This window comes from Sminthopsis crassicaudata, chromosome 1 (assembly GCF_048593235.1).
Source record: "Sminthopsis crassicaudata isolate SCR6 chromosome 1, ASM4859323v1, whole genome shotgun sequence".
Lineage (NCBI taxonomy): Eukaryota > Metazoa > Chordata > Mammalia > Dasyuromorphia > Dasyuridae > Sminthopsis > Sminthopsis crassicaudata.
The window spans coordinates 123,614,382-123,638,819 of NC_133617.1; the positions used below are offsets into that span (position 1 = coordinate 123,614,382).

General features: G+C 31.6%; 1 protein-coding gene across 1 annotated transcript in view; it reads left to right on the top strand.

Moving 5' to 3' along the window:
• CSMD3 (CUB and Sushi multiple domains 3) overlaps positions 1-24,438 on the top strand; it is a 1,577,676-nt gene that overhangs the window by 119,839 nt on the left and 1,433,399 nt on the right.

Genomic DNA, 24,438 nt, shown 5'->3' on the forward strand with positions numbered 1-24,438 from the left:
TGTGTGTGTGTGTGTGTGTGTGTGTGTGTGTGTGTATGTGCATTTGGCTAGAATATACATGAAGACCATTTACGAAAGTGAAAATCATTGCAATCTATATTAGATATAGAAATACCTATCTCTACTTTGGAAGCAGAAGAATGCTTATTCTCCTTAAAATCCACCTTAATGTGTTAAATTTATGTTTGAATTCAGCTCTATTTTATTAAGAATTAATTTTGTGACACATAATAAGAATTTTTAAAAATCTCACATCATTTTGTGGGTTACAAAGAACTTCCCTATCCCCAACTCTTTGACATGGATAGTATAAAATTTGTCAGGCATAGAAATTGGAGGTGAGAGAACTTGTGATTTTCTCAGCATATGGAGCTCCTGGCATGGGACTTTCTCTATCAATGTACATTAATTCTCTTTGATTTATAATCTAGGGGATCTAGATAACTAGAACATCAAGAGGTTACATTACTTGCTCTGAGTCATCCATCCAGTTGTATCAGGAAGGAAGGAGTTGAGTGCAGGTTGCACATCTCTTGGAAGTTAGTGAGCTCTAATGGCATTTATAGACAAAGAAATTCAGAGAATTTAAGATCAGAAAAACTTAAAATGACATAATCAAGATCACAACATTAAATGCAGGAGCCAGATTTAGAAACCAAGACTTCTAACTCTGCAAATCTATACAAATAAAAATGTATTTTAAAATACATTATACTGCTTCATCAACTTTTACCCAAATTCTTCTTGAATGTTATAAGACTACTTTATTTTCTCCAGGAGTAGAATAGAAATTTCTGCAAAAACTTATCTAGGGCAGGTGATTACAAGAACAACTTTCCACAAATACCTCTTGGCCTAATATATGGAAACAATCTGCTAAGCTCCATTCAGTAATTCTAGGATCAATTTGAAAGACAAAGGATAGCACACTTTTGATTATGAACCAGTACTGAGATGATTAAACAAAAGAGAAATATGTATTTATCCAGACTTTCCTATTTTTGCAAAGGATGGCACTATCCCAATCATCCCACCCAGTTACTGACTTAAAGCGATGACTATTTGCTCTCCCTCAGCCCATAAATACAATCATTAGCTAATGTTGATCTATTTATTCATATTCTTCACATCCATTCCATACTCATATAACTACTACCCTTATTCAGGCACTAATCATATGTCATCTGGACTATAGAAATAACTTCCCTACCTCTCCTCCCCTTCTTCATTCCATTCTTCACACAGCTGCCACTCAGATATTTATAAAACAAAAGTTTCACCATGTCACCCATCTGCTCAGTAAACTCCAGTGACCATCTATTGTACCTGGGATTATATACAAAAGCATTGATTATTTCCATCCACCTTTCAAAAACTGTTAAATATTATTCCCTTTCTTATACTACAATCCATCCAAATTGATATTATTATTGTTTCTCACACATAATGTTCTATCTTTGGCTTCCATGCTTTTATAAAAACTGTCTCTCTGTGCTTGGATTATGTTCCCTCCTCACTTCTACCTTGTAAAATATAAAATTCGTATTTAAATATCACCCCTTATAGGAAACTTTTCCTAATGACTTCAAGAATTGGTATCTTTAAAATTTTGCATTGCATTTACTTTGTATATATATATATATACATATATATATACGTACATACATATATATATATATATTATCTATTAATAAGTGTACAAACTGTGTACACTTGTATCAATATACACATTTGTGTGTCACCCACTCTAATACAAACACTTAAATACAAATTGAAAATTCCTTAAGGAACTATCTATTTTTTTCTTAATATTTCCAGTATCAACCCAATTTCTGGTGCATAATAAATTGATTAATTGAGGATAAGAAAAAAGACAGGTCTAGCCACCATATATTTCATGAGTAGAAATCCACATGTTAAAGATTCAAATATAAGCTTTCTAGTATTCTCTCCTTTGGAAAACACTATTATGCAAATGATTCCTCACTGAAGATGGAAAGGATCCAGGTCAAAAATAATCTGTGTCAACCTTCCAGTACATTCTTATGTGAGGGGACAGCTCCCATACAAAAGTGGCTGATGCTTTAATAGGGAAAAAAGCTCACAAATACAATGATCATGTTCTAGCACAAGGGGAATATATCTGCCATTGTGGAACAAGGCTGTGGGTGTTACAAATCATTGTTGCATAGAATCCCAGAGTCTTAGCCTTGGAAGGAACTTGAGAGGCTGAATCCAAAACATATCTGAATTGGAACCATCTTTCACAATATCTCAGAATTGGAAGATACCACTGAGTCCATCTGGTCCAAAATGTGTCAGATTATGAATCCCCTGCACAATGAACAATTAATTTTTATTGTACTTTTGCTAGAAAGCTTCCAATTAGGACAAAGTCACTCTTAAGTATTATAGTCCACATTTATTTTATTTTATTTTATCTTCTTTTCATTTTTTTTTCACAGAGGATGATAGTAGTGACAGTGGTGATGCTTCTTATCTCCATGTAAGAAAAGTTATCCTTTTGCATAGTTCTAATTTTTAGGAAGTTTTCCTTTATATGAAGACCATTTTTCCATGTAAATTCTAATCTTTGCTCATAGCTATATCCTCTAGAGTTAAGAATAAGATAAAAGATTCATATTTTAGAGGGATAAGAGGTCATAAAAACCATCTTGTCCAATCTCCTTCATATTATAGAAGATGAAAATAAGATTCAGAGAGGTCACATAATTTCATAGGTAATAATAATAGCAATTATATTGCATTTTAAGGTTTGTAAAGTACTTATAAGTATTATTTCATGTAATCCAAACAAGTATTATTTCATGTAATCCAAACAATAATCCTGGAGAGGTCAGTGCTATCATTTTGCAGATGAGGAATGTGAGATAGACAGGTTAAGTAACTAGTGTCCCACAGCTAATATCTGAGACAAAATTTGGTTGTCCTGATTCCAAGTCCAATGTTCTATTCTCTGTGCCATGTAGCTGCCCAATAGAGAATAAGTGGTATAGTCATTAATTAACTTTGATTGTTACCCATTCTTTAGTACCCTGTGTTCTTATATATTCCCTTCCGTTTTCCTTCCTTCCCTTCTCTTTTTTTCCCTTCCCTCTCCCTTCCCTCCATTTCCCTTCTCCTTCCTTTCCTTTCCCTTCCCTTCTCCTTCTCCTCCTTTTCTTTCTTCTTTTTATTCCTTCTATAAACTTCTCTTTTGTTTTGAAATCCTTATGTACAATTGAAATATAGTGATGAAAACAGCACCTTTGCCTTTACTGTGTCTTCCCTGTCCCCCTCCACTAACCTTTGCAATCTTTAGTAATGCTTTATAAAATTCCTTTGTGAGTTTCATTTGTGACCATGTGAGTCACCACAATTGGTAGTAGTCATTTGGTTGACAAGCTATTTTGGGGAGAGATCCTCTGTCACAAATTAAATATATGCTGTTCACAAATAGCTAGGTCATATCATTCAGCAGGGAATTACTAACTAGCATTATACTACTTCATTTGACCCCACAGGGTAATTCTCTCCCCCTGATAGTCTGTGTAGATCTACATAATTATTCATGACAGAACAAGCAACCAGCAGCTTTCTCTTCAGAATATACTAGGTTTTTGTTGTTGTTGTTATTGCCTGTGTCACATTCTTCTAACTTCCAACCTCCTGATATGTCAGACTTTTTCAGTACTCTGTTATCTCCCTTTTATATTTTGTATTCTGATTGAATCCTTGTTGATTTTTTATAAAGAGTCTCAACTGGCCCAGATAAACAGAAGAATGAAGATGAAATTTTCAAGTTTCTTTATCTTCTTATCTTGGAAAGAGACCAACATGTACTGTTATTATAGGTAACCAAATACTACAAACATTAGTCACTCTCCAAGGGTGACTAGGAAATCTATTTTCCATATTGGATGGAAATAAAATTCTCAGTCCCCTAACTATTCTTGCTAATTGCTTCCCTACTGTGGCAAAACTGTAGGGGTTTTCAACTGTGGAATTGTCAGTTTCTCATCTCCTTAGAAATATTATTATCTTTTTTTCCCAAGTTTTCTTTCTGTCCTAGTAGTCTCCTGCTCCTTCTCCTTATGGTCAGCCTAGAAAAGCATATAATGGTACTTAGAGTTCATGTGCTACTATTTTCTTAGAGAAAAAAAAAAAAAAACAAAAAACTTATGGATTCATTCAAAAATACTCTAAAATTCTATTTGGGAAAACTCCTGAAATGTAGGCATGAGTTGCAGCTCTATGTTTTATGTTAATTTCATATACATATTTAATTCAAACAAAGATTTTTTCTCCTAATTCCTCCCTTCTCATTCCACTACAAAGGGGGGGAAGGGAATGTTAAACAAAAAAGAATTATAGTAACAATAATGAAAGAAGAAAGAGAAAGAAAGAAAGAAGAAAGAAAGAAAGAAAGAAAGAAAGAAAGAAAGAAAGAAAGAAAGAAAGAAAGAAAGAAAGAAAGAAAGAAAGAAAGAAAGAAAGGAAGGAAGGAAGGAAGGAAGGAAGGAAGGAAGGAAGGAAGGAAGGAAGGAAGGAAGGAAGGAAGGAAGGAAGGAAGGAAGGAAGGAAGGAAGAAGGAAGGAAGGAAGACAGAAGAAAGAAAGAAAGAAAGAAAGAAAGAAAGAAAGAAAGAAAGAAAGAAGAAAGAAAGAAAGAAAGAAAGAAAGAAAGAAAGAAAGAAAGAAAGAAAGAAGAAAGAAAGAAGAAGAAAGAGAGAGAAAGGAAGAAAGGAAGGAAGAAAGGAAGGAAGGAAGGAAGGAAGGAAGGAAGGAAGGAAGGAAGGAAGGAAGGAAGGAAGAAAGGAAGGAAGGAAGGAAGGAAGGAAGGAAGGAAGGAAGGATGAAAGAAAAAGAAAAGAAAGAAACATTTGTTAGAAACTATGTAATCAAGTAAAACAGAAATCTACATTGGCCATCTTGGACAGGTTTCATTAATGGGAAGATTTTGATTGCTTCTGGCCAAAATCTATCTCTCTTTAGCAGCTATATGTTGCTTTCATTCTGTCTTCTATAGTTAAGAAAAGGGGGGGGGGGAACAAAACAAAGCAAAAACAAAAACATGTTTAGAGGAGGAAAGTTGTTCTTTATTTGCTTCTCAAGTATTTGAAAGGAGATCATATAGAATAGGTTTTTAACTTAGCATTTTTATAATTTTTAAGGTATGGCAATGTCTATTTCCTTTAAGTGAACATAATTTCCAGTCTCCTAATACTTCTCTCTGCATTGCTCTGGGAATAAACCATCATGTTCAGCTTGTTTCTATTATATGGCACCCAGAACTTAAAAAAAAAATACTCCAAAGGGAGGCTAACCATGGGATATACTTTAATACCAATTAGGTGATATAATGGATAGAATGCTATACCTGGAAATGGGTGTTGAAATGAAGCTCAATTACTAACTGTATTACCATGAATAAGTAACTAAACTTATGTCTGCCTCAGTATCTTTGTCTACAAATTGAGAATACTAATGGCACCTATATTTCAGAGTTCTTATGAGAATAAAGCAAAATATTCACAAAGTTGTTTGCAAATCTTAAAGAGCTGTAGAGATATATTTATCATCACTAATATTATGAAGCTACATTTAACTATATTCCAAATTCATGTTTGTTTTTAATCATTGCAATACATTATCAAATTATTTCTATATATCCCACTAAAACTCCCATATCATTTATTTTGAACTTTTGTTAAAAACTGCTTCCCTAATCTATATTCATGAAGCTAATTTTAATATATTTATCTCATTGTTTCATTTTATTAAGTTTTAGTTTCATCATTCTACTCTATTAAAATCTTTTCCATTGTGACTCTTCTATCCAACGTGTTTCGTTTGCCTTCCCAGCTTTGTATTAACTGCAATTCTCATTATCATGCTATCTGTGGCTTATTTCCAATAACTGATAAACATATGACTAGCCCAGGGTCAAACATAATTCTTCAGGGCAGTCTACTAGAGTTTTCAGTCCAAAATGACATCATCTTCTTAATACCCTTCAAAACCATTCCTACAAATTGTTCCTAGTTCAACTCATTCTGCTATTTTATAATTTATGTCTTTCTGCAAACATAATCTTCAAAGATACTATGAGAAATTTTGTCAATTGTGTAACTAGAATCCAGGAATGTGTCATGTCTAAGGCATTTCTTGTTGCATGAATCTAGTAACCAGTTTTAAAAAGAAAGTGAGAAAAGTTTAGGTTGATTAACTTTAGGAAGTGATATACTATAGTGGAAAGAGTATTAGCTTTCATTTTAGAGGACATGAGTTCCATTCCTGGCTCTACAAATTCCAGTTGTGTGCTGAACTTCTCTGAGTTTTTGTTCTAATTGTAAAATGTTGATTCTGTCAGCTGAGCATTAAGGGCTTTTTCCTCCTCTAAAACTGTGATGCTATTTTTTTCAAGATTTACAATGAAGTACTTACTTCTTCTTACTAACTTGTTGAAAAGTTGCATGACAGCATAATGGATAGAACACCAGAATCTGAGTAAAAAAAAAATCTGTGTTGAAATCTTGCCTCAGAAATTTATTAGCTGTGACATGCAAGGCGTGCCACATATCTTTCAGCCTCAGTTTCTTCATCAGAAAAAAAAAAAATCATCTACCTCCAAGGGTGGTGGGGATCAAATAATAAAAATCATATACATATAGATATATATGTGTATGTGTGTTAAGTGTTTTAACAAACTATAAAGCTAGTATTAATACTCTTATTATTTCTTTATTGTAATTGCTATATCATTCCCTTACCACATAAGTTTTTTTTATTTCAAAATTTTCAAAAGTCATCTTTCATAGGAAAGAATCAGAATAATTTTAGCTAAATCACTTTCATCTAAATACATTGTTTATTTTTGGGAAAAAAAAAGCAATCTTATATGCACAACATTCATTCACTGGAATAATGTGATATCATAAAAAGAACGATGGATTTGGAGTTAGAGGAACTGGATTTAAATCCTCCTTGTGTGACCTTGGGTTAGCTAGTCAATATCCCTGGAATTCGGTTTCTTTTTTAGTAAAATGAGGGACTTGGAGGTCCTATAAGATCACTTCCAGTTTTTTTTATTAACTTTATTTCCTCCTTTATATTTTAATTACATTTGTTTGCTCTTTCTGTATGTTGCTCAATGATTTTTCATTAATTTACGCAGAAAATTCACACTTGTGGAAATGATGGTCCTAGGTTAGTTATGACTTTGCATTTATTTAAGATATATCTTTAAAAATAGAATGGTGGCTCAAGTTGAAGAAAAAAAAATGTTTTACTGGAATGCCATGCTAAAAAAGAAAGGAGACAACAAAAGAAAGCTAAAAGGGGAAAGAAATGACTGGAAAATGCTTTACTAATAGATAAACTAGGCCAGTGATGCAAACAGACAAAAACCTGGAAAATAATGAAAAAAAGATGAATTAAATTTTGAAGGATGGACTCTTTTTAGTTGTTTTTCTTCTTTTTTTAAAAGAAAAGCATAGTTCTCAAAATCACAGGTTATTTTTAGAGAGAAACATTGCATGACTATAAAAAAAAAAAAAAGTTTTCCAGAGTGTGCAAACCTGATAAGAAAACCTATCCACAGCCTTAATTCACTATGTAATTATCAGCATAAGGTTATTTTGTGGAAGTGATGAGGAAAGCAAAAATATTTTATGAGAACGAAGTAGTAAAAGTCATTAATTAAATAAGGATATATATATGTATATGTATATATATATATAACTGTATACTTGCAAATTTACTTATATAACCATATAAAATAAATGTATAAAGTCATGTCATCTTGAAGGTCCTATAACACATAAAGGCATTGTAAGGTGAAAAACTGAAGCAACTGTGAATAATTAGGTTTTTCAAGGTTGCCTGTAAATGTTTTTCAAATGTTATCAAATGAATACAAATTACAAATTAGTTTTATGAAGTAGAAGACTGATGAGAAACGATTTTCTCTCTCTTCTAATATACAACACAAATGCACATCTACTTTATTGAACAAATAGACCACTTTTTAAAAATGGTGAAAATCTAATGCTATAGAGCTAGAAATTCAAACACGTTAAACAGAACAATATATTTGGGCACTTTTAAAAAAAATCAATCTTTAGGATCAGATGCAGATTTTTTATTATATAGATAAAATCGCCTATATTTCTTCTAAATCTGATTATAGATACTAAAATATATTCTTGTTTTCACTGAGCAAACATTTATTGAAAAACTATGATATTCTTAACTGCAAAGTAAAATGTGCCAAGTCTATGAGATATACATTATATATGAACAAAGTCATGGGAAGTCAGAGAAAATTGAAATAATTTCTGGTTATAATGCATTGTTGGTGGATAATGAAATGGTCCAAACATTCTGGAGAGCAATCTGAAACTATAGCCAAAGTATTATCAAACTGTAAATATCTTTTGATGTGGCAATGCCATTATGTGGGTCTGTAGCCCAAGAAAATTATCAATTAGGAGAAAAGGACTCAGACTGTGCAAAAATATTGTAGCAGCTCTTTAAGTGGTAGTAAAGAAATGAAATATGAGTAGATGCCCATCCCTTGGAAAATGGCTGAATAAGCTGTGGCATATGAACATAATGGAATATTATTGCTCTATTAAAAAATGAACAAGCTGATTTTAGAAAGGCTTGGAAAGATTTACACAAACTGATGCTGAGCAAAACAAGCAGAACAAGGAATACACTTTACACAATAACAGTAAGAATGTGCAATGATCAACTATGAAAGACTTGGTTCTTCTCAGTGGTTCAGTGATCCAAAGCAATCCCAATAGACTTCGGACAGAAAATTCCATCTGTATTCAGAAAAAGAACTTCAAACTATAAGGGTTGAATGCAAATCAATACATGCTATGTTCACTTCTTTTTTTCTTTTTTCTGTTTTTTTCTCTCCTTTTTATTCTTTTTTTTTCTTTCCCAATATGATTCATAAAGCAATGTGTATTAAAAATAAATAAATTTTAAGAAATCTTTTAAAAAGGTAATTTCTAGTTAGAAAACAAGCAAAACAAAACAAGGAAGACTTTATAGACCAGGTAAATTTGCCCTCAATTTTGAACTATTCCAACTAAATTTCTTGATGTACATGTCTGTGTGTGTATATGTGTGTGTATATATATATATACATATATATATATATGTATATATATATATATATATATTTGTAAAATCATTCTATAAATTGATTTATCAGTTCTTTCTCTGGTTAGAGATCATCTTTCTTCATCTTCCTTTATGTCCTTTGTAGTTAATCAAGGATAAATACATCACATTTTAATTATTCCACATAGAAGCTATTTTTCATACATTTAACCATTTTAACTGATTTGTAATTTTCTCCTTTTTTGAAGTATCATAACCAAAATTGGATACATTAAACTAGTAATCTTCTAACTAACACGGAGTTCAGTTCTATTCAACAAACACTAAGTTCTTACTATGGGCAAGAAATAGACCTAGATAGAAGACATTTTAAGATAAAAATGACACTGTCTCTATTCTTGATGAACTGTCATAAGGTGTCCCCAAAGACTTAGTGTTGTTTGTAAGCTTTAATAATTTGTATACTCTTCTTAGGTTGGCTACCACATGTACATAAATAGGCACATAAGAAAGACTACAGTGTAGGGACTAGAACTCTTGAACTTGAACTTAAGAAAACGTGAATCCTTATCTTTGATTTAGACACTTAAAATTGCTGTAAACCTAACTTGTCATTTATTCTCCTATTCTCTTTTTATTCACCTGTGTTGATAATAATATTGACCACCTCTCAATGGTAGTCTCAAGGCCTCAAAAAATATAATATGGTAAATTGATGCTGCAGTGAATTAACTCAGCCTATAAGTATTTAATCAGCAGCTGTTATATACTAGTCACTATATTAAGTTCTAAGGAAAGAAATAACCAAAGAAAAAAGCAAGACTGTTCCTGTTCTTGATAATATCACAGTCAAATGGGAGAAATAGCATGTAAATAACAACATATAGATAAATTATTTATATAAATTTGAAATAATCAACATAGGGAAGCCACTATCATTTTGGGGGACTGCAAAAGCTATCTTACAGAAGCTGGGCTTTTAATTGGGACTTGAAGAAAGCCAGGAAAACCAGGAGGGAGAGAATTCTAGACATGAGTGATTTCGAGTGAAAATTTCTAGAGATTGAATGTTTAATTTGAATAATATTAGAGAGACTAAGGTTACTTGGTTCATAGACTCCATGGGTATAAGTGCAGGGTAAGTAGCCTGGAAAGTTTATAAAGGACTTTGAATGCTAAATACAGAATTTTACATTTAATATGAAAGTACTAGGCAGTCACTAAAGTTTATTGAATGAGTATAGGTATGAAATAACATAGCATGGTCAAACTTGAGCTTTAGTAATTTGATGGCTTAGTAGAGGATTTATTGAACAGGGAGAAACTTGAGGAAGAACTGAAATTAGGAATGTCTGAGTTCAAAAAACCGCCTCATACATTAATGTTTGTGTGACCATAGAAAAGTCTCTTAACTTCTCTCAGCTCTTCTTTCCTTTCTTCATTTTTTTTGGTGGTGTTAAGAGAGTTGGCCAGGTACACACAGCTAGAAAGTATCTGAGACAGATTTGAACTCAGATTTTTCTGACTCCAGAGCTGACCCTCTTAACCTCTCTCAAAATTTTTCTTAATCTGCAAAATTAAAGATAATAATAGCAACTATCTCATTGGGTTGTTGTGAAGCTCAAAAGCCAAAAAGTTTTACAAACCTTAATTTTCTATGTTTTAGCTATTATTATTAATAATAATATAAAGCTCTTTGCAAATCTAAGGTTGATATATTATGTTATAGTTAAAATTTTTTAAAAATCTGCTAGAGGTAAATTGAGGAGCACATTGCCTGGGAAAATGCTTGCTTGCTTGCTTACTTGATTAATTGATAAAGCAGTGATATGGGGAAAAAATTTTTTTTTCAATTGTGGGACAATTTGAATTGAGAGTTTTACTATCAGTTTGAGGAATTGGAGAAAGCATCAATCCTGAAAGAGAAAGTAACTCAGCTGGAATTTTAAGAGAGGAATTTAATTGTGAAAACAAGAAATGTGTATATGAACCTCAGAATTCAAAGATGACTTTTTCAAGGGAAGCAGGTAGCTATAGTATGAGATGAGGAATTAGCCAGAAGCCCTGTTTGATTGGGAAGAAATATTTCACAAAATATGTATGAAATAAATATTTCATGAATATATGAAATAAGGCTAGACAATTAACTTGTAGTCATACTAGAGAGGACTTTAAACATCATCTGAAGCAATATAGATTTTGTCCTGTAGGCCAAAAATAAAAACAAAGGGAACTTTATATTTTCCAAAGAGTACTGTGCTTGAATCTGAAGATTTGGCTTTAAAATCTGAATTTGTTTCTTATTACCTGTGTAAGTATGATTAAATAACTGAAATCAACCTCATTTTCCTCATCTATAAAAGTTCCAGAGAAATATTACTACTAATAATAATAGTAACAAAATAATGATTTTATGTAATATTTACTATATTCCATCTATTGTACTAAGTAAAACAATATATATACCTATACATATATATATTTATATATGTTTGTATGTGTGTTTGTGTCTTTGTATATAACTTGAGCCAAACAAAAACCCTGAGAGGCAGGTATATCATTATTATTATTATCTCCATTTTATAAATAATAAAAGTGAGGCAAATAGAACTTAAATGACTTTCTTAGGGTTGATTATATAGCTAATAAATGTTTATGATTGAATTTGAATGCATAACTAAGGTTGAATTTTCCTGAATCTAGATCTAATAGTCTATACACAGCTCTACCTTTCTACCAAAATAATCTGTAAGGTGTAAAATAATCTTAAAGCTCTTTTCATTTTCTGAGTCAACAAGGAACCATTGAAGATTTTAGTCAAAATAATTTAGTTAAACCTCATAAACAAAAGAATCTTTCAGTAATCTGAATATGCTCCCCTAGCAACTCTTAGCATTGTATTGACTTTTAAAATTTTGACATTTTACAAAATAACATCTGTGTTTTACATTTACTCTGTGGCTTATGATAACTCTTGAAATTTTTTTTCTGACTTTGTGTACACAATATTCACTGGGAGAAATCCTCCCTACCAATAGATCTTCCTTCACTTGTCCAGTAACTTTTTTTTAAATCAGTGATACCATTCTAATAACAAAAGATATGTGAAAGAAAAAATAAAAAAAAAAAAATCAAAATACAACTCTAAAAACTACAGCTAAGATGTATCATTGAGAAATTATTTTCCTTTCCTTTACTGCAAGAGATTTGAGGCAGAGTTTTAAAAAGTTTCAAAGAACATCTAAAAATTAAATAAATGTATTGTCTATATTTTCAGTAGCTGCTATAAAAATTCCATAGACAATCAAGCCTTTCATATGTTTTATAGCCTGCTCTTAGCAGGAAAAAAACAAAGTCTCTTGCTAGGATATTATTTCACAATTAGACACCTTAAAGATGGTAATTTATGTGTCCCTTCAGGTTAATATGCTATTTACCAGAATTAGAAATAAGTATTACAAACTAGATAAAAGGTAAGGATTAAAAAATAGTAGTGAGAGAAGAAGAGAGTAGTATTTAGTAAGGCCAAGAATATTATTTCCCAAATGTATGTGTTTGCCATGGATTCATTAACTAAATGCTCTTTTTAAATGGGAAATTTAAGACCCTTTTTAAGGTATAAATAGTGGATGTAGTGCTAAATTTAGAACTGTTTTATCTGTTATGTGATCCATCCTAAGTCCCTTAGCCTCTATGAGTCTCTATTTCCTTCTTTAAAGGTGTAGATTAATAATAATAGTAAATAATTCTAATATAGTAAGTAGCTCATAGAGGTATAAAACAACAGTGGAACAATATGTATCAAGCACTTGGCCAATTGTCTTCCTTTGTATTTGTAATGCAGTGCCTGGAACATTATAAGTATTATTAAATACTGTAAGTTTATTAAATAACACTTGTTACGTTGTAGCTTATTATTATTATTATTATTATTATTATTATTATTATTGCTTTGGAATCTTCAGAGTGTTTCTTAATTAACACTTATCTTTTTTATAAACTTTTTAATTGTAGAATTTCAATGACTTTTTGTGTGCTAAAGATTAGTTTTAAAGAATTTTTTTCAAATTGTTTCACTTGGTATTTGTAATTAAGAGATCAAGACTTGTACCCATTCTATTGGTTTTATTTAAAAATTGTTTAATATGAAAATGAGTGTTTATTATTATTACTCTTCCACTTTTCCCTTCATTTTCTTGCAAGAAGCAGAACAAGAGAACAAAGATAGTCATTGAGTTTGTGAGAAGACTGTAGGGAGCTATTTGTCTTCCTTAGCTTCTCTTATCTGGAAAGGTTTTTACTCTTCTTCTGTCTCTTGGTAAATAGTTTCAGTTTTATATCTTCCCCTTTATTTAGTCTCTTCTTTTTCTTTGTAGTTATTTTCTTCCTTTAAAAAAAAAACCTTTGACTTTTTGTCCAGAGTTGTCTCTCTCTTGAAAAGTTCCACATTTGCTTGGGGCCCTTGCTTAATTGTTAAATATAACTTTTCTTTATTTTTCATCTTTTCTCCAAATGTTATCTCTCAAAAAAAAGACATGTGTTTGGTTTTCATGAAAACACATATCTTGACAATCATGCTCAAATATCTATTTTTGTGGACACCCTCATGCCTATGGGTTACAGCTGGACTGCCACCATCATTAAATTCTAATACCCCTGCAATTTTGTGAAAATGATTCAATAACATCTTATCTTTTGCCTCCCTTTATTCCTTTGATACTACATGACTCATTCCTCTTCTAAATGGTAATGTCATCTTCACTGTCACTCACTCTATTCTTTTCTAAACAGCCTTGGGAAGGAAACTTGTATGTGAAAGATCTTATGAATTTTCCCAGTGTTACTTTGTCCACAGCTATCATAATAGGATTGATTTTGCACCTTTGGCTTCCTTTAAATAGTAACATAATTCATTCCCTCACATATAAATTCCAAATAGTAATCTTTATTGGAAGAAAAATCTATGAAAGTATGGGTTTAGAGAATTATTATACCATTTACTGTTAGAACTTTGTTAAGATTTTTTGATGGTAGCCATAAAGGGGAAAGTACAGTAAAATCCTATTTTTGCCAATACACTAAAAAATAAATTATTTTTTTAAATAAGGTTGGAAATTAGATCTACAAAAGCCTTTCAGTTATTTTTGTAGATATAGGAATGTTGTCTTTCCCCTTTTCAGGTAAATGCATGAAGAGATTTAATAATAACAACGACAAAAATAAGGAATGATCAGGGAATAAAATATGGCAGGAAGCTTGTATATCTAGAGGGTTATTAGGCTATTTTAGATATTATAAGACACGGCACTGAAAGGTGATTGAATTAAGAGGCCCCAAAATACAATATTCTGAAGAAGTATGCTGCCTTGAATATCTTCATTCTGTCATAAAATAAAAATTATTTAAAAAAAACACAAGTTAAATGTCACAAGCTACAAACTCTTAATATTCTTCCCTCTGGAACTATAAGACTAATGTTAACAAAGAGAAAAGACTCCATTAGTATCCAGACCATAGCAGGACAAAGATTTGTCTAGAAAATAGCAATCATAGTTTCATTTTATTTAGCACTTATATTTAGAAAATGTTTAAAGGTGATTTATTTGCATATGTGTTCTCTCAATTTTCATACAGTGATTGTAGTTCACAGAGAGAAATTCTGACTGATTTTGAGTAGTATCATCATTAGAAGAAACTAGTTCAAAAGGCAGAATTACAGTTAGAGGCTAGCAATAATATTGCTGTACTCTGAACCTTACTATTTCTTTCTTCCTGGAATCTCTTCATGTGCAGTCACTCATTGAAAATATAAACTACTTATCATTTAAGCTCCAGCTTCTGACACAATTGATAGAAGTACAATTTTAATGAGTTCTTTATAGACAACCTATTGTTAGTGCCCCTGTATATAGCTTTATTTGGTCTTCTCAAAAGGGCTTTTAATTTTCTGATAGCATTCAGACTAACAAGACTTTTGATTTAAAATAATTTAACATTAGAGTAAATGCAGGATATACATGTATGTACATATATACACACATTTATGTATATATACATATGTGTGTGTACACACACACACACACACACACACATATATATATATATATATATATATATACACTATAGGTATATGTATGTATACATACACTTATGTATGCACAAACATATATAGTTAAAGACAGTAGAAAAGAGGAAAACAAGTATTATGTTTGGACTGTACTTTACAAATAATATTTCATTTAATCCTCATAACAATCCTAGAAGTAGATGCTATTATTATCACCCATTTAAAAAAAAAAAGTCACAAAGTATTTAAATGATTTGTCCAGAGTCACACAACTGTATATATCTGACACTGGATTTGAACTTGAGTTTTTCTGATTACAGACCCAGTTCTCTATCTACATAACAAAATTGTTAAGAAAACTCTACCTTCTTTTAATAGAAAATCATGTGGTCATTTCAATTCTTAATATTATTTTTGTGCCTTGGAATTTAAGATCATTTTATTTTGATTCCTTCCTAATTGGAACTTAAATCCATGAAAGATTTTGTTTTTCTCTCTACATGCAAAGGCCACACAATTCACAGTATTATCAAAGCATGAAATCCAAGATTTCTCTTCTACATCTTGCTTCTGTGTTCCATTGCTTCTTGATTCCTGTGGTCCCTGGGTGTTATTTTTTCTCTGTACTCCCATCCCCCTCCCCATTTTACAATTATTCTCATCAAGACTGTGTTTCTTGCTTATTGTTCTAATCTAGACTCCATCTATCAATTTCCTGTGTAATACATAGCCTATGAGTCTTTTCTCCCCACTGTGATGCATTGCTGCCTCTATTCACTAATCCTGCAATACTGCAGGATTCCATTACTTTTTCTATTTCTCTCACTATCCCAGTTCCATTTGGCATCATATACTTCCTATTTATATAGCTACATTGATATGAACTTCATGTAACTGATGTGTCTTTTATGAAGTTCATGAACTCTCTTCTCAAGAAAGAAGCAAATCTCTTCTTGTGCCTTTTTTTTGGGGGGGGGGTGAAAAAGAGGGATTTTCCATTAAAAATTAATGGGATGAGGCAGGTAGGTCATGCAATGGATAGAGCACCAATCCTGAAGTCAGAAGGACCCAAGTTCAAATCTGGTCTCAGACAATTAACACTTCCTAGCTGTGTAACCCTGATCATGTCACTTAACCCCAATTGCTTCAGAAAAAAAAAATTATAATGGGATAAGCTTTGGCAATGGCAGTGCCATAGCCAATAAGGTTTAAGCAAGGTTTGAGATCTCATTCAATTAATTGTTCATTGAAAAATGAATGTGGTAGGGAGAATTCTATTTAAATAGTGCTTTATCTTGTTTGATCTTCAGATCAACCTTAAGAAATAAATATATCAGACATATTTCCCCCTATTTTTATAGATGAGAAAGTGAAACAGTCAGGAGGTATTAGAATCAGGACTTAAGTCAAGTTCTTTTCTTATTCTAGTGTTTGTCACCTATTTCACATGGCCACAGTTCAGCAAAGAAACTCAATTCAATGAATGTGTATTGTGTTTATATTTCAGATGTAGAAGATGTAAAGAAAAATTAATAATTAAAATGCAAAAGCAGAACATGGTAAGAGTATTTGCACTCAGAAAAAATTGGTTAAATCCTCTTTGTTATGCATACAATTTTTATGACCGTGGACAGTCACTTAAAATCTGTGAACTTCAGGTTTCATATCTGAGTAATGATAATAATATAATACTGATATAATATCTATAGAACCTATTTCATAAGGTTACTATAAAGATAAAAATATGTGTAGTAATTTTGAGAAACAAAACACTACATAAATATAAGCTATTTTGTCATTACTATGGTATAAGATCCAACAAAGAAAAAGGTCATTGCTAATTGATGGGATTACAAAATGCTTCATTGATGAGGAAGCATATAAACTGAGTCTTGAAACATAAATTGGATTTTAGGAGGGAGAAATAGGGAGAAAATATTTCAGGAGAAGAAAAAGGAAACTACAAAAGATAAAAGACAGCATGTTTTTTAAGAACAATGAGAAGTTATGTTGGTTGAATCAGAATTTGTGATGGGGGAGAAGAATAAGATGTGAAAAAGTATAATGCAAGGTTTTAAAGGTCTACATAAGGCACTTACAATTTTCCTAATAGGTTACATGAAAATGTTCCAGCGTTTTGAGAAGAGTGACTAACATCTTATTTGTGTTTGTTCAATCATTTAATTGTCTGTTTCTTGGTGATCCATTTGGGATTTTCTTGCCAAAGATACTCGAATAGTTTGTAATTTCATCTCCAGTGGATTAGGCAAACAGAAATTAAATTACTTGCATAGGGGCATCACATAGCTACTCTGTGTCTGAGGCCAGATTAGAATTTAAGTCTTCCTAATTCTGAACCCCAAACTCTTATTACTGAGCCACCTAGATGTCTCTAAGATTCCTATATAAAAAGAAGATTCCTATGTCATCTGTAGAACAAAGGGCATATTTCAGTGAGCAATATAAGGTTCTACAAAGAATAAGACTTCTAAGGAGCCAATATGTGTTTTGCTTATTTACTTATTTGTTTGTTTATAATATTCATTTAGTTAATTAAATATTTCTCAATTACATTAAGAAACCATTTTGTCATTAAATTTTTTCCCAAATTCTCTCCTTCCATACCATTCTCCCCCAAACCTTGCAATCAGTATACTACTTAAAGAAAAATGGGAGCCTTGCTTAATTAAAAATTATGATGATGATAATAGTGATAATAATGATAACTTCTATGGTGCTTTATGATTTGCAAAGAAAAATTACACATTATAAGAAGCAAAAAATGTGTTTGCTCTCTAATCATTTACAAATTAGTTCTCTCTTTTAAAAGTTATATTCTATAAATGTCCTAATAATCCTTAATATTACAGAAATAAAAAGGAGAAGAGTGATAATTTTTTAAAAATCCTAAATATGGAAGAGGATACTGGAAATATTTTATGAAAAAAATATAAGAAAGAAGAAATGCTCTTTGATTTTTATGGAGAGAGTTATTTTTGTTTTAAATAAGGTCTAGTCCATTTGAAAATGTCAAGAACAAAGTACAAAAAAGTACTCAACAGGGCAGTTAGGTGTCACAGTGGATAGAGCACCAGCCCTAAAGGCAGGAAGACCTGAGTTCAAATCTGATCTCAGACACTTCACACTTCCTAGCTGTATGACGCTGGGCAAGTCACTTAACCCCAATTGCCTCAGAGGGAAAAAACAAAACAAAACAAAACAAAACTCAAAGACATTTAAAAAGAAAATTTAGGAGTCTTTCAGTACTTGTCCAACAACCCATTTTGAGGTCAACCCTCTCTCTGCCAGTTTTCCTGGTTATTTCCTTTCCTTTCCCTGAAGTAAAAAAAAATAAATAAATAAAATAAAATAAATAAAATAAAAAATTTACTCTATAGTTATAGGAAAAAAAAAAAAAAAAAAAAAAAAAAGCTTATTTACATGGGGAAAAGCAGCAAAAGGTCCCGAGTGTTGAAGAATGGAATTTCCTGTGTAAAGAACAACAAGAAGGTTATACTACACCTAGATCATAGAGAATCTAGAAGAGAAGGAAGTAAAATCAAAATGGAAATATGGGAAATGGCCGACTTGTGAAAAGTTTTAAAAGTCATGATTGTTATATTTGGTGCTGGAGATAAAATGACAGAGAAAGGAGAAATTACTTAGGAAAGGAAAAAAAAAAGAATACACATGTACAAGGTGCCTACTATGAGCCATGAACTGGTTCATAGTAGCACATTAACAAAAGTAACAATAATAATAACTTACATTTGTACAGTGCTTACTATGTGCCATTCACTGTACTAAGTAAATTACAAATATTTTAATTATTAAATATTAATTAAAAACTATTTTAATGAAGATCATTTGACCTTCATAGCAACTCTGTGAGGCAGGTATTGCTACTATTCTTATTTTATAGTTGGGGAAAGTGAGAGAAACAGCAATTAACTTACTTGCCAAGGGTCATACAATAAGTGAGATCAAATTTGAATTCAGATCTTTCTGACTCTTGACCAGTATTCTATACACTGTCTTACTTATCTGCTTCCAAATTCTAGTTGAAAGATCAGAGAAGACTTCAGACAGAAGTTACATGTAAGTTAAACACTGAAGTTAATAGTTAAATCAATGTCTTCTGGAGGTAAGGTGAAGGACCTTACCAGATAAAGCTCAGGGAAAAAAAAACATTGCCAGTAGGAAAAAATGCAATAGAGAACAGTGAAAAATCTAATTTTTCTAAAGAACAGAGTCCATGACAGGAAGAAATGGAAAAAAAAAAAAAAAAAAGCAACGAAAGTAGGTTTAAACATTTAGAAGTGAGCCTTTTAATTAGATTCTCTGTCTCAAGCCTCTCCTCATTCTAATCAATCCTCCACATAGATACATTAGGTTTTCCTAAAAATACAGGTCTAACACTGTCACCTTTCTATTCAATAAACTTTAAAGGCATCCTGCTTGACTTCCAAGATCTGATATAAACTCCTATGTTTTCCATTTAAAGTTCTCTATAACCAGTCACTTTGTACCTTTCCAGTCTAGTTACACTGGATATCTTATGGTTCCTTACACATGATATTACATTTTCCTTTTCTGTGACTCTGCATTGGCTGAATTTATTTTTGCAATGATCTCTTTCTTCATTTCTTCCTCTCTAAATCTCTGGCTTGTTTCAAAAGTCAACTCAAGCAACACTTTTTCAAGAGGCTATTAGCAGTGTTCCAACCTTTCAGTTCTTTCCCTTTTACAGGTATCTTCCCTCTACTTTGTCTGTATCTTGGATACACTTATTTATATACTAGTTGCCTCTCCATTAATTATAACTCTTTGGGGATAACTACTATTTTTCTCCTTTTTTACTTTTTTTCTGTAACCTTAACACCTAAAATGGTGGCTAACAAATAGTAAACAGTTAATAAAAGTTTGTTTTCAGGTGATTATATTTCTATTTGGGATGTTAATAAGTCTAAAACAGAACCAAATGCATTTTAAGATTTAGACAGAATTTTCATTCAAAAAATTAAAAAGTCTACTTTGAACAATTATTGCTGAACAATTTGAACAATTATAAATTATAGATTTAAAGTAAATTGATTAAGGAAGTATTTATTAAGCACCTATATATGATAACTGGCAAGTGCTATGGTTGTTAAACAAAGAAATAGCTTTTGAATGAGGAAGACTAAGGGTCAAACCATGCTTATGACTTACTGCTGTCTGTATGACTATGGAAAAGTCACTTAGTGCTCTGAAAAAAATTTATACGTAGTTGAATATTGGCCAGTTTGTATTGGAAATGGGAGTTGATTTATCTGGAGTTATTAACAACAATGAAATCACAAATTAAAAAAGAAACAAACTACATCATCTGTTCCCCATACAATGAAGGAAATGTACTAGGCACTAGAAACTCAAAAGCAAAAATAAGTCCCTTTCACCAGGGTATTTTCATAACACACTTCTAATTTCAATAATTCAATAATTTAAGACTTCTTTCATATCAGTACACTTATTACTGACACAGACTGGAATCTTTTTATAACACAGCACATTTGAGAATGCTACATATTAAAAAAAAATTTCATTACCTGTAACCAACCTAGTAATGAGTGTGAACTTCACTGGTCTAGTCATCAAGTGACAGGCACACATAGTCTGTTATTCAACCCCAATCAAAGTCTTTCCAGAGCTTCCTAGACCCTAAGTTACATTGATATAACTTTTAAGAACTGATCACCCTCTCCATGTTAACATAAAATATTAAAGTAAGAATAGAATACATTTTTGGTAGAAAAACTTTCTGTATGTTCTTCAAGTAAAAACATTTTTTCCTGCAACATAAGATGCTTCTGACAATTTACAATTACTACTAATGCCTTATTACCAATTTAGTATGTTGCTGTTTTTTATGATTGAGTTTAAATTATGATAATAGTTCATGTTATTTCAGGAGGGAGGGAATATGTATTTATGTAATAACTCTTATGTGTCAGGCACAGTGCTAAGTCCTTTAAATTTTCTTATTTTATCTTCACAATAATCCTGAAAGGTAACTTCTATTATTATCCCCACTTCATAGAGAAAACTTGGGAAAACTGGATATGTGACTTGCCAAGCATTACAGTCTTTATGTTTCCTGAAGAAGTATTTGAATTCAGGGCTTTCTGAATAAATAAGTGAAAGAATTTGAATTTAAAAGCATTTATTCAGCATGTGGCAGCTAGGTGGTGCAGTGGTATAGTGTTGGTCCTAAAGCAAAATTCCTTTTCCTGATTTCAAATGTGTCCTCAGACATTTACTGTGTGACCCTTAGCAAATCACTTAACCCTGTTTACCTCAGTTCCCTCATCTGTAAAATTAGCTAGAAAAGGGAATGGCAAAGCACTACAGCATCTTTACCAAGAAAACCCCAAATAGACTCACAAGTGAAACACAATAAATATAACTGAACAACAACAAAATTCAGCACTCAATGCTTGAAAGGATCATCATGACTTACTAGATACAGTGTTGACCTTGAAGCCAGGTAGAACTAAATTCAAGCCCTGCCTTTGACACAAACTGAATTTGTGACCCTAGGCAAGTAATTTAACTTCTCACTGCTATAAAATACTTTCTAAGACTTTATTTATAAAACACTTTCCTCAAAGTAGAGTGTGATGCAGTTCAGACAAGTGATAATACTTCTGTTTTACAAATGATAGGATTAAAAGATGACTGATTTGCCCATGGTAGATTGACATGTAAAAAATGGTGCCAATCTTCAAATTTGCTGCTCATTCAAAGGTGAACCCTACACATCTCTGAAATTATGTATCCATCCATGCAAAAGAAAATGTTCTATAAAAAGTGCCTGGTATAAATTTCTTTATGTTCAAAGACATATGCTCAACTTCAAAGATACTCCAATACCAATATGAAAAGTTGTTGATGTTTATAGAGCATGGCAAAGTATGCATATTAACTATCAAAATGATGCTGAAAAAGTGATATTATTCAAAAAAAGAAGCATAGCTGAAATTAAGCATACTCAACTGGGATTATTATACTCACATTGGTAAATTGACCTCTCGATTTATACCATGGATTTACCCATTTAAAAAGAGTTTGGTGAATTGAATCAAATCAAATAATGTGATACAGGGCAAATAACACTGAACTTGGTATCAGAGGACATGGGTTCAAATTTTTTCTCTGAAATTATTACCTATATGACTTTGAGAGTCAATTTCTCTGGACTTCAGTTTACTCATCTACATAATAAAGATACTATACTATATGACTCCTAAAGTTCCTTCTAAATCTAGATAGATAACTATATAATGTCATGGAATTTCAGTGAATTTCTCTTTTTTACCCTTCTGACAGCATACTGTCTCATCAGACTCTATGTATCCATTGATCATTGAACTACCAATTTTGCTCTACATACAGGCAACATTGGAATACAAATCAACACATGGTATAAAAACCTAGGTGACTTAAAAATAATAAATAAATACTTATATGGAAAAATATTATAGATGAGTTTTATCATATATTTAAAACTCTCTGCCTTGGAGAATTCTGCATACCCTCCAAATCTCTTATTTTTAGCAATGTTCTTTCAGGCACAGCTCAATTTCTCCAAAAACATTTTGGATTATTTTCATTGGCCTAGGATGCTATAAGTGAAGCCATAATACAAACAAATAAACATTGTAAAGGGCTAAAACTCTTGAGTCAATGCACTGAGGTCAGACAATAGAGCACTTGAGGCTAATTACTGATTGGACAACACTCTATAAGAATATGCTTGGAAAGTGGCCCTTCCCACTATCCTGTGCTGGCCCAATCCTTTGGTGTATACAGAGAATTGTAGGAGGGACTAAAAGGTGCAGTGAGACTACCCAGACTGACTCTGGGCAGGAGACAAGAAAGTGAGGTCTTGGAGATCCTACAGGTCCACCCCCTTGACTTCTACTGCTAAAAACCAAGAATAAAGACTTGTGCTTATCCTGCCTCCAGCTGATTCTAGGGTATCTAGGTACTAACGCTGTCACCACAAACATGAGTTAGAGGAGCTTATCATAAAGGTCATAAAAAAATAACATGGAAATATTAAAGAATTGCTCTTAACTTTAAATTGTTAGAAATTATAAATATGGGACACATGTATACACATTAATAAATAAAAAGATTTCAGCAAGACCTAAAATGGTTGCTGTTATAATACTTTAAGATAAGAACATTTTTAACTTTTAGAAAAATTTCACTGGCATTTTTTTTCCTTTTTTTATCCATTAAAAGTCTTTGATTTCCTTAGTGTAGTGGTTGCTTATTTTGCATCTCCTAATCTCAGAATATTTCTTGATAATGAAGACATGAATAAACCCAGTTTCATCTAGCTATTATGTCTCAAAGGCAAGATTTCAATTCAAGCCTTCCTGTTAACAGAGTAAGTCCTTTATCCATTATACCAAGCTGTTTTACCTATTGAGTTACTTGAGATTCAATTCTAAGATCCCTTCTCTACTCAGAAAATATGTCTCATTATTAGAAATAACTAACTTAGAATTTAGCAGGTCATCAAACATAAGGATACTTGGAATATGAAAATGACAGATATTGAAATTGATAGCTTTTACAAGTAGATTTAAAAAGCAGTTAAACATTTTATAAAGGGTGTTAAATTTTCCCTGTAAAATTATATTTAGGTTAAATTTAGTACAAAATTTTGTATTCCAATTGAAAATTGTGTAAAAGATCACTAGTAAAGATTCTTAATTATCTCCTCAATCAACTATTCAACAAATATTTATTGAGTATTCACTGTGTGCAGAGCCCTATGTAATTGCCATGAGGATAAAGAGGAAAATGGGATTTTTGAGCTATTAAATGCTTGCCAATATTGAAACAATTAAGTATGACTTGTATACTTTCAAAAAACAAGCAGTTACAACTTATATTGGGGAAAAAACATTTAAAATGTATGTGGGGCTACTAGGAAAATTGAAAGAGATGTTGAGATAACCAGTTGTAAATGAATTAATGCAATTGATATGTGAAAAATAATGGAGGAAGGAAGGTTGTACTTTATTTTCAATGAGGATCAAAATGGCATCACTATGTTAAAAGTCAAATTACAGTGTGTGCAACTGTGGCTGATCAGAATAATATGAAATCAGAATGCTTTACCATAGGTCAGCTACAAATTGTCCATTTGAAGATTTGGGATGTATTCTCTAACTT